Source organism: Dipodomys merriami, unplaced genomic scaffold (genome assembly GCF_024711535.1).
Source record: "Dipodomys merriami isolate MVZ:Mamm:240054 unplaced genomic scaffold, mDipMer1.0.p SCAF_592, whole genome shotgun sequence".
Classification (NCBI taxonomy): Eukaryota; Metazoa; Chordata; class Mammalia; order Rodentia; family Heteromyidae; genus Dipodomys; species Dipodomys merriami.
The window spans coordinates 1-12,369 of NW_027206171.1; positions in this window are offsets into that span (position 1 = coordinate 1).

The window sequence follows — 12,369 nt, forward strand, 5'->3', positions numbered from 1 at the left end:
CCCAAATATGCAAAAAGATAAGCCAATGCAGATACAAGAAGCTTTTAGAACACCAAATAGACCAGAAAAGGACATCCTACCATAACATTAGAATCAACACAGGATCAATTCAGTTAAAAAAGATTCTTAAAGCTGTCAAGGAGAAAACATTAATGACCTATAAAGGGAAACCAATTAGAATAACCTCAGATTTCTCAGCAGAGACAAAGTAAGAAGAGAGTGGAATAATGTATGTCATGCCTTAAAGACAAACAACTATCAACCAAGAATGCTGTACCCAGCTAAACTCTCCTCATAACAGGAGGTCAGATGAAAATCTTCCTTAGCAAAGAAAAACTGAAACTATATCTCCACCAAACCAGCCCTACAAAAGCTACTTAAAAATGTTCTACACATAGAAAACCAACAAGACCACAATAAAGACCAAGAAACCACACCCAAACTGAGAATCCAAGAAGTATAGGAAGAACCCAACTTTTGCATCCCCCAAGAAGGTGAATAACATGTCAGGAACTCCCAAACACCACTCAGTCCTAACTCTCAACATTAATGGACTAAACTCTGCATTTCAGTTACATAGACTGTCTAGTTGGATTAAAAAGCAAGATCCTACTATCTGCTACCTTCAAGAATCACACCTTGCCCATAAAAACAAACATATTCTGAAAGTGAAAGGCTGGAACAAAATCTACCAAGCATAAACAGTCAGGACTTGCAATTCTAATATAAGATAAAATAGCTTTCAAATTAAAATTACTGAGAAGAGATAAAGAAGGTTGCTACATACGAATTAAGGAATCTCTCCTTCAGGAAGATATTACAATTCTAAATATCTATTCACCAAACAAACCCTACTTTCCCTCAAATCTCACATAAATCCAAAGACATTAATTGTTGGGGACTTTAACACACCATTATCCCCACTAGGGGATAAAACTCAACAGAGAAACTGCAAATCTAAACAACTGCACAGATCAACTAGATTTAACAGGCATCTACCGAATATTTCTTCCAGTCCCATCAGAATACATGTTTTTCTCAGCATCACATGGAACGTTTTCCAAAATAGGCCACAAAGCAAACCTGTCCAAATTTAGAAACATTGAAGTTATGCCCTGCATTCTCACAATGGAATAAAAGTAGAACTCAACACCAAAAGCCACCAAAGAAAGCCGTGTAACACATGGAGCCTAAACAACACACTGTTGAATCACCAGTGGGTCACGGAAGAGATTAGAAAGGAAATTCAAATGATCATGATATTCATCAAAATGAACACACAATTTACCAACTCCTCTGGGACACAGCAAAGGCAGTACTCAGAGGCAAGTTTATAGCTCTGAGTTCCTACATCAACAAATTGGAGAATCTGAAACCAACAATTTAATGAGACATCTGAACCTCCTTGAAAAAGAGCAGCAAGAAAAAGGAAATCAAAACAGAACTTAGAGAGTGGAAAAACCTCCCATGCTCCTGGATTGGAAGGATCAACATTGTGAAAATGGCAATACTTCCCAAGGCTATCTACAAATTCAATGCGATACCTAGCAATATTCCAACCTCATTCTTCAAGGAAATAGAAGAGGCAATCCAAAAATTCATATGGAATAATAAAAGACCCCAATAGCAAAAACGATCCTTAACAGAAAGAACAGTGCTGGAGGAATATCAATACCAAATTTCAAACTCTACTACAAAGAAATAGTAATCAAAACAGCTTTGTACTGGCACAAGTACAGATCTCAGGACCAATGGAATAGAATTGAAAACCCAGAAATGAAACCACAGAGCTATAGCCATCTAATCTTTGATAAGGGAGCTAAAAAAATAGAATGGAAGAAAGACAGCCTCTTCAGTAAATTGTGCTGGCAAAATTGGTTAATCACTTGTAGAAAACTAAAGCTAGATCCTTATATATCACCCTGCACCAGAATCAACTCCAAACGGATCAAAGACTTCCAAGTCAAAGCAGACACCCTGAAAACATTACAGGATGGAACAGGAGAAACCCTAGGTCTCCTTGGCACAGGCCAAAATTTTCTTAAAGAGACTCAGAAACAGAGCAAATCAAAGAAAGTTTGGACAAATGGGATAGCACGAGATTGCAGAGCTTCTGCATGGCAAAGGACATAGCTAGCAAGATCAATAGAAAGCCCACGGATTGGGAGAAGATCTTCACTAGTCATACAATGGACAAGGGTCTCATATCTAAAATATACCTGGAACTCAAAAAATTAAATCCCCCAACATCAAATCTTCAAAGAAACAACTGCCCAATAAATAAGTGGGCTAAAGTCTTAAAGAGAAACTTCTCTGAAGAGAAAAGAAGGATGGCCAATAGACACATGAAGAAATGTTCAACCATAAAAGAAATGTAAACAACATTGAGATACCACCTCACCCAATTAGAATGGATATAATCAGGAACTCTAATAACAACAGATGATGGAGGGGATGTGGACAGAAGGGAACCTTACTGCATTGTTGATTGGAGTGTAAACTTGTTCAACCACTTTGGTAAGCAGTATGGAGGTTCCTCCAAAGACTCCACATAGAGCTCCCCTATGACCCAGTAATCCCACTTTTGGGCATTTATCCAAATGATCACAAACATGACCATCCTAAAGCTACCAGGACAACTATGTTTATTGCAGCATTATTTACCATAGCTAAGGTATGGAACCAATCCAGAAAAAATGATTAAAAAATAAAAAATTAAAAAAGAGGGAATAAATTAAATCTGTAAAAAAAACCCCATTGTTTCTTTTGAAAATATCTAAATATCTCAACTCCATACCTAGTGGACATTCTTAAAACAGACATGAAAATATTCAAGAATTACCTCCTAAAGGGTAAGATGACTTATCTGCAAAATTCCTTAGACCAGATTTTCTTTCAGTTTTGCCTTTTGATATGTACACATGATGATATCCATGTTGGGTAGGGACACTGTCTTTGGACTTTACAAACATTCACCTTCTGAAACTGTGTCTTGGGTAAAATTACCAATTCTGTGACTGAAAAAAATAAAAATCTTGGAAATAAATTGAGTATCTCTTGAGAATGTGCTTCTTTAGAATGATACTAATTATAGAATTATATTTTCAAAATTAGAACATGGAGAAAAGAAAAACCTCATATACATACATAAAATATTAAATGAGTGTTTTAAAAATTATTTATCTACCAATAACTACTAAGATCATATTTTCTATAATCTTTTATCGTTTTCTTTAATTGGTATGTATTAGTTGTACACTATATTTTTGTTTTGCTGTCTCTATGCATACATAGAACATACCATTGCTGTTTACCCACTTTATTACTCTTTCCTATGTCATGTTCAGCTTTCTGTTTACAATTTTAATTGGCTTCATTTGTATACATAGATATAGTATACTTTGATCATGTGTTCTCAACACTGTCTCCTTCCTCTTTCCTCCTATTAACCACCCTCAAATAGTCTTTTTATATTTGTATCATATATTTATCTCTCTAGATTCCACATATAAGAGGAAATGTAATATTTATTTGGAATCTTGATCTATAGCTTTATATAATTAGATTCAAGTTTTATTTTCAAGAGTGATTATGTTCTGAACAGTGTGATATAAGACCACAAAAAATATTAACATTACATAAATACAGTTCATTAATTCTTGTCAAGGTTGTCTAACCAGTCAGTTTAGATGAAGTAACTTAAGTATACCACTATATACTAACTGCAAGAGATACTGACCAATATGTGCTAAATATCAAATTGGGTAATTTATCTTTACTGGTTGCCCTAGCTTACATTTCCACTATTATTATGTTATGATGTCTTTTATTATATACTTTCCAGCATGTTATAACTTATTTTCTTAATGCTTTCCAGTTTGATTGGGATTTAATGGAACCTTACTTTTAATATTTATTTAATTTACATTAATGTCTGTAATATGTTGGCAATTTCTTCACGTGTTCACAATTTGTATTTTCTGAAACCTATCAACTCATTTACACATTTATGAATTGCAATAGCTTTTAATTTGAGATCTATTTTTGAGCTTTGTGTGTTTTACATAAAAATTCTTTCTCTACTCAATAGTTCTAATTTGATGCAGTCCTATTTTTAATTCTTGCTCTTATTTTTACTCAGTTAAACTTTTATATAATAAGTAGATACAAATGTCAATAACTTTCAACGAGTTTCCTATGTTTTTTTTTACCTCTAAAGCTATGCAGTTTAAAATTTTTGATATTGACTTGAATTTTGTAGCGCCTAGGAGATTATGTCCTATTTTGTCTTCTTCATATAGAAAACCAGTTTAGTTTTTCCATCACCAATTTTTGAAAAGATTGTCTTGTCCATTGTATAATTTCCTCTCTTTTTTTGGAGGGGGTGTCTGGTCATGGGGCCTGTCCCTCAGCTCTTTAGCTCAAGGCTAGCGCTCTACCACTTGAGCCACAGCGCCACTTCCGGCTTTTTTTCTTTTTGCTTATGTGGTGCTGAGGAATCAAACCCAGGGCCTCATGCATGCAAGGCAAGCGCTCTGCCACTGAGCCACCTTCTCAGCCCCAATTTCCTCTCTTTTTTCAAAGGTATGCCTTGTCAAAAATATTTGTAATCACTTGATATTTTATATTATTTCTATTTTAAATATATGTGCTAAAAATTCACATCTGTTTCCAAACAGAATGAGTATATGATATTGAAAATGATTGTATCTTTGAAGATGAGACCTAAATGGATTATGGCATATCCATAAAATGGAACTCTGAATAGGATGAAACTAAATAAAATAAAACTCTACAAATTTACAAAGATAAAAATTTAAAACATAAAACTAAATAATAAATTTAGGATAAAACAGGTATAAAAAGTATATTTACAATAAAATTTAAAACTATGAAAAATAATAATCCATTTCACATTTTATATTCTGCTACTTTGCCAAAGTTTCAGGTCAACTCATTTAACTTGGAGGAGAAATCTATAGCATTCCTTAAATACAGGATCATGTCATCTGCAAAGAGGGATAGTTTAACTTCTTTCCATATTTGTATTACCTTTATGATTTTCCCTTGCCTTATAGTCCTTGATAGGAATTCCAGTATTATATTAAAGAGATACTGAAAGAGTGGACATCCTTCTTACTGATTTTAGAGGAAATGGTTTTAACTTTTCACCATTAAGTAAAATGCTGGTTTCAGTTTGTCATGTAAACATTTACTATATTGAGGAATGTTGTATGTATTCCTAGCTTCTCCAGATATTTTATCATAAAGGGTTTTTTGGGGGGAGGGGGTCTGGTCGTGGGCCTTAACTCTGGGCCTGGGCGCTGTCCCTAAGCTCTTCAGCTCAAGGCTATTGCTCTACCACTTGAGCCACAGCACCACTTCCGGCTTTTTTTTCTCCTTATGTGGTGCTGAGGGATCGAACTCAAGGCCTCATGTGTGCAAAGCAAGTGCTCTACCACTGAGCCACCTTCCCAGCCCCTCATAAAGGGGTTTTTAATCATGTCAAATGCTTTTTTCTGTTCTGTGCTCATTCTTGCAAAGTCTAACTCCAATCTTGTTCCAGATCACCATGGTCCACATTGTTCCATCCTATTTATTTTCAGGATTTCACAAGTGATGGAGAAGGTGGAATTTGCACAGTAGCCCAGTAAAAGTATAGAGCAGGAGAGGTCATTGGAGGACCACAGCCCATAGTTCTACTCAGAATTCTTCTTAGCAAAAGAAGGGTGAAAATGAGAAAGAATGAAGAATAAAGAAGATGAGAAGGAATGAAGAAAGCCTCAAATGTACTAACAGTGCATGGAGAGGAAAGAGCTTTCATCATGTAGAGGAAAGGTTGCCTGGTTATTGAATCAGGAAGACACATCCTGATGATCAAAAGAAAGAGAGGAAGGAAAAATATAATTGCAAAAGCAATTAAAGTCAAAGAGATAAATGTCCCCAGTCAGTTCCATACATGCTGGCCCTCTTACAAAATGTAGGCAAGGTAGTTAACTTAGCCAGTGGAAGGTAATTCATCCTGAATTACCATCAACTCTATTTTTAAAAGATAGCAAGGGGTCAGAACTGGTGATAAATATTTGTAATCCCAGCATGAAATGAGTTTCAAGATCAGCCACAGTAAGATTTAATGATAGTATGAGATAATGTAGGTGATCCCTCAGCTATGCCTGAAGGGTAAGTAGGAACATTGTAGTCTCAGCTTAGCTCCAGGGGATAAAAGGATAAAATGGTAGCTAAAGATAAGTCAAACATAAAAATGGAGGCATTGCTCAAGTGGTTGAGCACCTTCCTAGCAAGCACCAGTCCCAAAATTTAAACCTCAGCATTAGAAAGTAATAAAAAAGATGGTAAAGAACTGGAAAGGGCATGTGCCTATGAAAGGTGATGATTGCAGAATTCTCTGTATCTGCAGCTATGGAACTAGACATGTGCATTCATATTGCTATGAACCTATTCATCACTTCATCTATCTATATACACATTTATTTTGAAGAATTAGTTCATGGAGTTGTGTGACTTGTTCCTAAGTCCAACTTTTCAGGAGGCTGCTAGACTCCACACACATTGAAGTCTGCCTCAACATGGAGGCATGGAATGATTTATTTCACCCAAAGCGTACTGGTTAAAGTACTGATCTTCTAAAAAGAAACCGCAAACTCACATACAGTACTGTTACAAATACTTGCATATGGTGGCATATCCAGGTAGACACATAAAATCTCATCTTTTTCAGTTTCATTAATTCTTTCCTGAAAAAGTATTTTGTCCTTTAAAAATAAATTATACAGCTCTTTTTTGATTTTGAATGTGTATCTTTTCCATTCCCTTTCAACCTCATTGTACAGTCATCTCTGCCTTACAATAAGTCCCTATATACCTATAGTGTCTAAATCAGGGGAAGAATCACTAGCCTGCTGGGGACAGCCATTGCTTCTATCTGCCTTGGTAAGGATGTCCAAAAACACAGGGCTCAGGTTCTTCTCAGTCATGCATGTGATAGTGAGAGGAGCTTTGTTTTCTAATGAAACTCAGAAGGGAAGGAATCACAGCTTCAAGCCTTAAATTCCTTCATTCCTTGGTTATAAAACAAAATGTCAGTCTGACCCTGTCCTCTTTATTTCAGGAGCCAGCATGGCCCAGAAGGTAGCTGAAGCTCAAACTTCAATTCTGCTGGTGGAAAAGGAGGCTGTGACCCTAGACTGTTTGTATGGGAATGGGGAATCCTATTATTCCATCTTCTGGAACAAACAGACCCTCGCAGGGAAATTAATTTTGCTTATTCATCAGAACTCTTATGAAAAGGAAAAGGTAACAGAGGGTTGTTACTTCCTGAACTTCCAGAAATCCTCAGACAGACCAAGAGATCCAGTCAGAGAAGCAGGGCTTCAGGCACAGGTAGGAATTACAGAGGAACTTTAGGGCAATTCACGTACAATGTCTAGACACACCACCTAGTTGACATGTATGTCTACTACGAGATGTAGTAGACATACATCTCGTAGTAGACATACATGTCAACTAGGTGGTGTGTCTAGATGTAATAGACATACATGTCTACTAGGTATGCATGTCTACTAGGTATGTCTACTACATCTAGAATAGTTTTCCAATGATAAAAGCATACACACTGTTTTTTGTTTTTGTTTCTTTTTGGGTCCAGTCGTGGGGCCTGAACTCTGGGCCTGGGAGCTGTCCCTCAGCTCTTCAGCTCAAGGCTAGCACTCTACCACTTGAGCCACAGCGCCACTTCCAGCTTTTTTTCTTTTTGCTTATGTGGTGCTGAGGAATCGAACCCAGGGCCTCATGCATACAAGGCAAGCGCTCTACCACTGAGCCACCTTCCCAGCCCTTGTTTACTATTTAAGTAAACATTTAATATGCATGCCTAGCCTTGAGGCATTTGCTCTGGGACTTCTGGGAAATCACCTAATTTTATAGATACAGAGTTCTATATGAAATCATCCTATGAAGAAAGATCTCATCCCCTTGGCCTGCTCCATGTGCTTGCCCAGGATGTGTTTATCTATTTCTCTCATTCTCTGTATCTTACTCTGTCTTCCTATCTCTATGTATATATACATATATAAATTATGTATTAGAGAAAGCTATCTATCTCTATATAAATAGAGGTAGATAGAGAGATAATAATGGAAAGAAATCAAGACACTAGAGACCAAAAAAAGCAAACCAAAACTGAGTTTGAGAAATTAAACTGAGAGATTGGACAAGCAACAATCAATAACAGAGCAACTGAAGCATTATGTTCAAGTTTTTAGGTCATAAGAACGTAAATAAAAAGTTATATATAATTCATAAATTTATTATATAATACATATGTAATCTCTGTCCACAGAGAACATAAAAATTCTCAGCCAGTTCCAACGAATTAATTCGTAGGGCCATAAGATCACCACTTCAGTGGATGTTGTCCATATCGAATATGATTACTGTATCTTACAACTCAAGAATTGTGATTCCCAATATCATACTGGAAGAATTCCCTAACCAAAAAATAGCAATAGAATTAAAAGTTAACAACAAAGCATAGCAGCAGAACAAGTCCAAGATGTTTCTGACTCCATAGCTTTATACTCAGCAGGTTGAGTCAGCAAGATCAGAAAAACAAATATAAACATTGGATAGGACATAACAAGGTACAAGCTGAATTAGTACTCTGAGGAAAAGTAATTCATGTGGAATAAAATTGTAGGAAACTTCAAAGCTATTGCACTAAGCCTGAAAGAATAATATTTTGTGAGACTAAATCATGAAGGGGAAGATGAAGAGATCCTTGAGTATTGATCCTTATGAGTGAGAACTGTCTGCTCAGCCTGTGAGTCAACAACATGCTCTTACCTTGTAACTCACTTGATGGTTTATATCTGTAATTCCTAATCTAGGCTGTTGGCTACTAAGAGGCAAAGTTCTTTTTTCCATATTTATGTTTTATTGATTTCTGTATCAGACAGAGAAACTTACCACAACTGCTTATTCACCAAAACAAGACATTACAGAAAGCAGATGCAGAAACAGGAAAATCCAGCTGCATCTTGCAAAAGTCTTTTGTAAGAAATTTGCAAAGATGGGAAACAAAACCACTCTTCTAATTTATTTGTTTTTGTCTTTACAAATATGGTTATATTTTGTAAAATAAGTTCTTTCCATATTTCATATTAAATTTTACTATCATTGTTAATTAAGTTTCATAAATTTAACAATAGATCATTAATAAATTAGGGATTATTGTCATTTAAGTGGATAAATGAAAGTTAAATAAAAGTGGATAAATGAAAGTTAAATAAAAGTGGATAAATGAAAGTTAAATAAAAATTAATTCCTAATATGATAAATATTTGTACATATTATTCAGAAAACAAAATCTATTTTGGGGAATCAATCTTCAGAATTTTAGATGGTCAGATCAAAAATGGGCAAGAACTTCCTCAAATGAAGCAAATTTGATCAGGAGATAATAATGCCATGTATCTTGGTACAATTTTTTCAGTAGTTTTGCTAAAATAAACTACAAAGACTAGGCCAGAGACATGCCTAAAGAACCTTTCTTTCTGGTTGGCATAATTTGAAGTAGAAAAGATCTGAGTATTGAGTAGCTCAAGCTTATTATCTTAGCTGCCCAGGAATCTGAGGTACATAGGATCAGTCCAGCAAAAAGCTGGACTGGTGGCATGGTTCAGCTATGAGAGTTCCAGAAAATCAAACAAACTGGAGTGAGAATGCACTACCTGCAAATTAATAAAAAATGAAACAAGAAATTCTCATCTCAGAGTGAGTAGCATTGATTAAGTATGTTTAGCACTTAGTATGGAGCACATTCTATCATATACTGCAAATCACTTGTAGAACACAGAGTGAAGCAGAACTCTTCTGGTTATTATAATTGACATTTATACTAACAATATCTAGTAACTAAACAGGGACAGGAGCAAATTCCAAGCAGAAAATAGTGATCACCAAATAAAGTACAAATTCTTCTTCTATTTGGAATAAAGCATGATGCATCAACATGTAAACTATTTATTACTTTAATCCAAAATATGTATATATTTGTTACTGAGCTGTATTTTACTATATCTGCAAATATAAATTATTGGTTTTACTCCATAAAATTTTCCACGTCAAAGTCACACACATACATATGCACACACACACGTATGCATGCACACACATAGATGCATACACACAAATACTTTCCTACATTCTGTTGAATATTGATTCAAGAATCTCAATTGGGGGGTAGTGGGATGGGAAGAGCAAACAAAGGAGGAGGCAACAATGCTTGATAAGAAATGTACTCATTACCTTGCCCATGTAATTGTAACCCCTCTGTACGGTATTTTCACAATAAAAAAAAAAAAGAATCTCAATTGTCACTCAGGCCATCTAGCATGTAAGGAAAAGCTAATAAAGACTTTCAATACACTAATGCTACTTAGATATATACCTATGATTTACTAAATGATATAGAAATAATGATATCATGACTTCGAATATATAAAAGCTATAATACCCATTCAGCCTATTATTATTTAAATGTCAAAGTTCTATTCTAGAGGTAAATTTGGTTTAAAGTAGAACGTTTCAAACAAAAGAGCAAGAAATATGAGGTTAAGCAGAGTGAGGAACCAAAGCTTCTGTCTGTGGCATGAAGCTTGATAGGTTATGAATTGATCTCTTGATATACTAAGAGAGGGAGGCCCTCTGACCTGGCCTACAGGGAGTAACTAGAGCAATCTGGAACAAGGATTGTGTGAAACAGCTGGTAAGTGACAGAAGAACTGTGCCTTGGACTACCAGACTGTCATAAATATTGCACTCTTAATCAGAAAGCATCTGTCTTTTTATTTCCTTCCCAGCCATCTCTGCCTCACGTTTAATCGATGCAGAATGCTTCTCTTAACAGGTGCACTAGTGTTTACAAATTTAAACCCTTATTTAAATGAAGCTTACAACCAGAGATGTTTCAATTAACAGTACAATACCTTAGAAAAAGGAATCACATTAACATTTGTGCAAATCCAAACCTTGTTTTGCACTGGTGAAATTTTGTTAATAGAAAATTAAGAGTACAGATGCCACAAGGAGCTAAAGAAGACTGGAGTTTAAGTAATTTTAGAGAAACAATATATCTGAATGGGACACACATAAAATATTGGAAAAAGATGTTTAAAATGTCAAGGTCCATTAAAAATAGAACAAATAATGTCCTGCCAACCTGTAAAAAATTATTTTTATATCATTCACTTTTTCCCTACAGTATAGTTTTCCTCTTATCAAGATTTAATCATTAAAAAGAGGTTTATTTTGTTATCCATGGTTTTGCGGTTCAGCTTCAGTTACATATAATTGATCATAATCTGTAAATATTCAGTGAAAAATTCCAGAAATAAACAATTCATTAGTTTCAAGTTGCATCCTTTTATTACTGATAGCATAGTGAGATTGGGAGCCAGGTTTCCTCATCCTGACACACAGTGTAGCTCACTTCTCTGCAGTGTATCTGTACAGCCTACACTACTCTCCTATTGATTACCTAATTCTGTCAGTCATCAGGCTGACTGATGCTCTCACTGCAAAAGAGCTCAAGTAGCCTTTCTTTGATTTAACATTGTGTCCTAAATGTACAATAGTTTAATTGAGAGCTGTATTACAGCATATTATGAAAACAATTATCATTTGTCACCATTGTTATTCACTACCTGGCACCAGTTTGTATGGAGAAACCAGTCTTACAGAGCTCAGGGGTCTCTGCCATTTCAAGCATGCATTAGGGTTCTGGAAAGTGTCCCCAGTAGAAGGGTAATAGTCTCATATTTGTTCTTACATGGTAAAGAGCATATATTTTCAGAAATTCTAATATATACAACATAGCAACATGGGCTAAATTTTAGGTTATTCCTTCAAAATGTGGATGAAATTTGGTTAATTTAGAATACATATACTTTTGTGTGTGAAAGCAAGAGAATTGTTCATTGTAGATATTTGTTTAAAATGAGTACACATAACCTGAGTTTCAGTGGTTCATGTCTGTAATACTAGTTACTAGGTGGCTGACATGTAGAGGATCACAGTGCAAAACAAACTTGGTCTGCAGAATCTATGAGATCCCATTCTAAAATAAATAGCAAAAAGCCACACCAGAGGTGTGGCAGAACATCAGCAGGAATCATCCAGCAAATAGAATAAGAACCCTGAGTTCAAATCCTGGAACCGGCATCCCCCAAAAATGTCATAGATAATATAGAGAAGCCAAGTGAATATTGAATGTGATATAAATCTGTAAAACCATAGCCTCTCTGTACTCTATTCTCTCTTATTTATTTATTTATTTTACAGAAAGAGGAA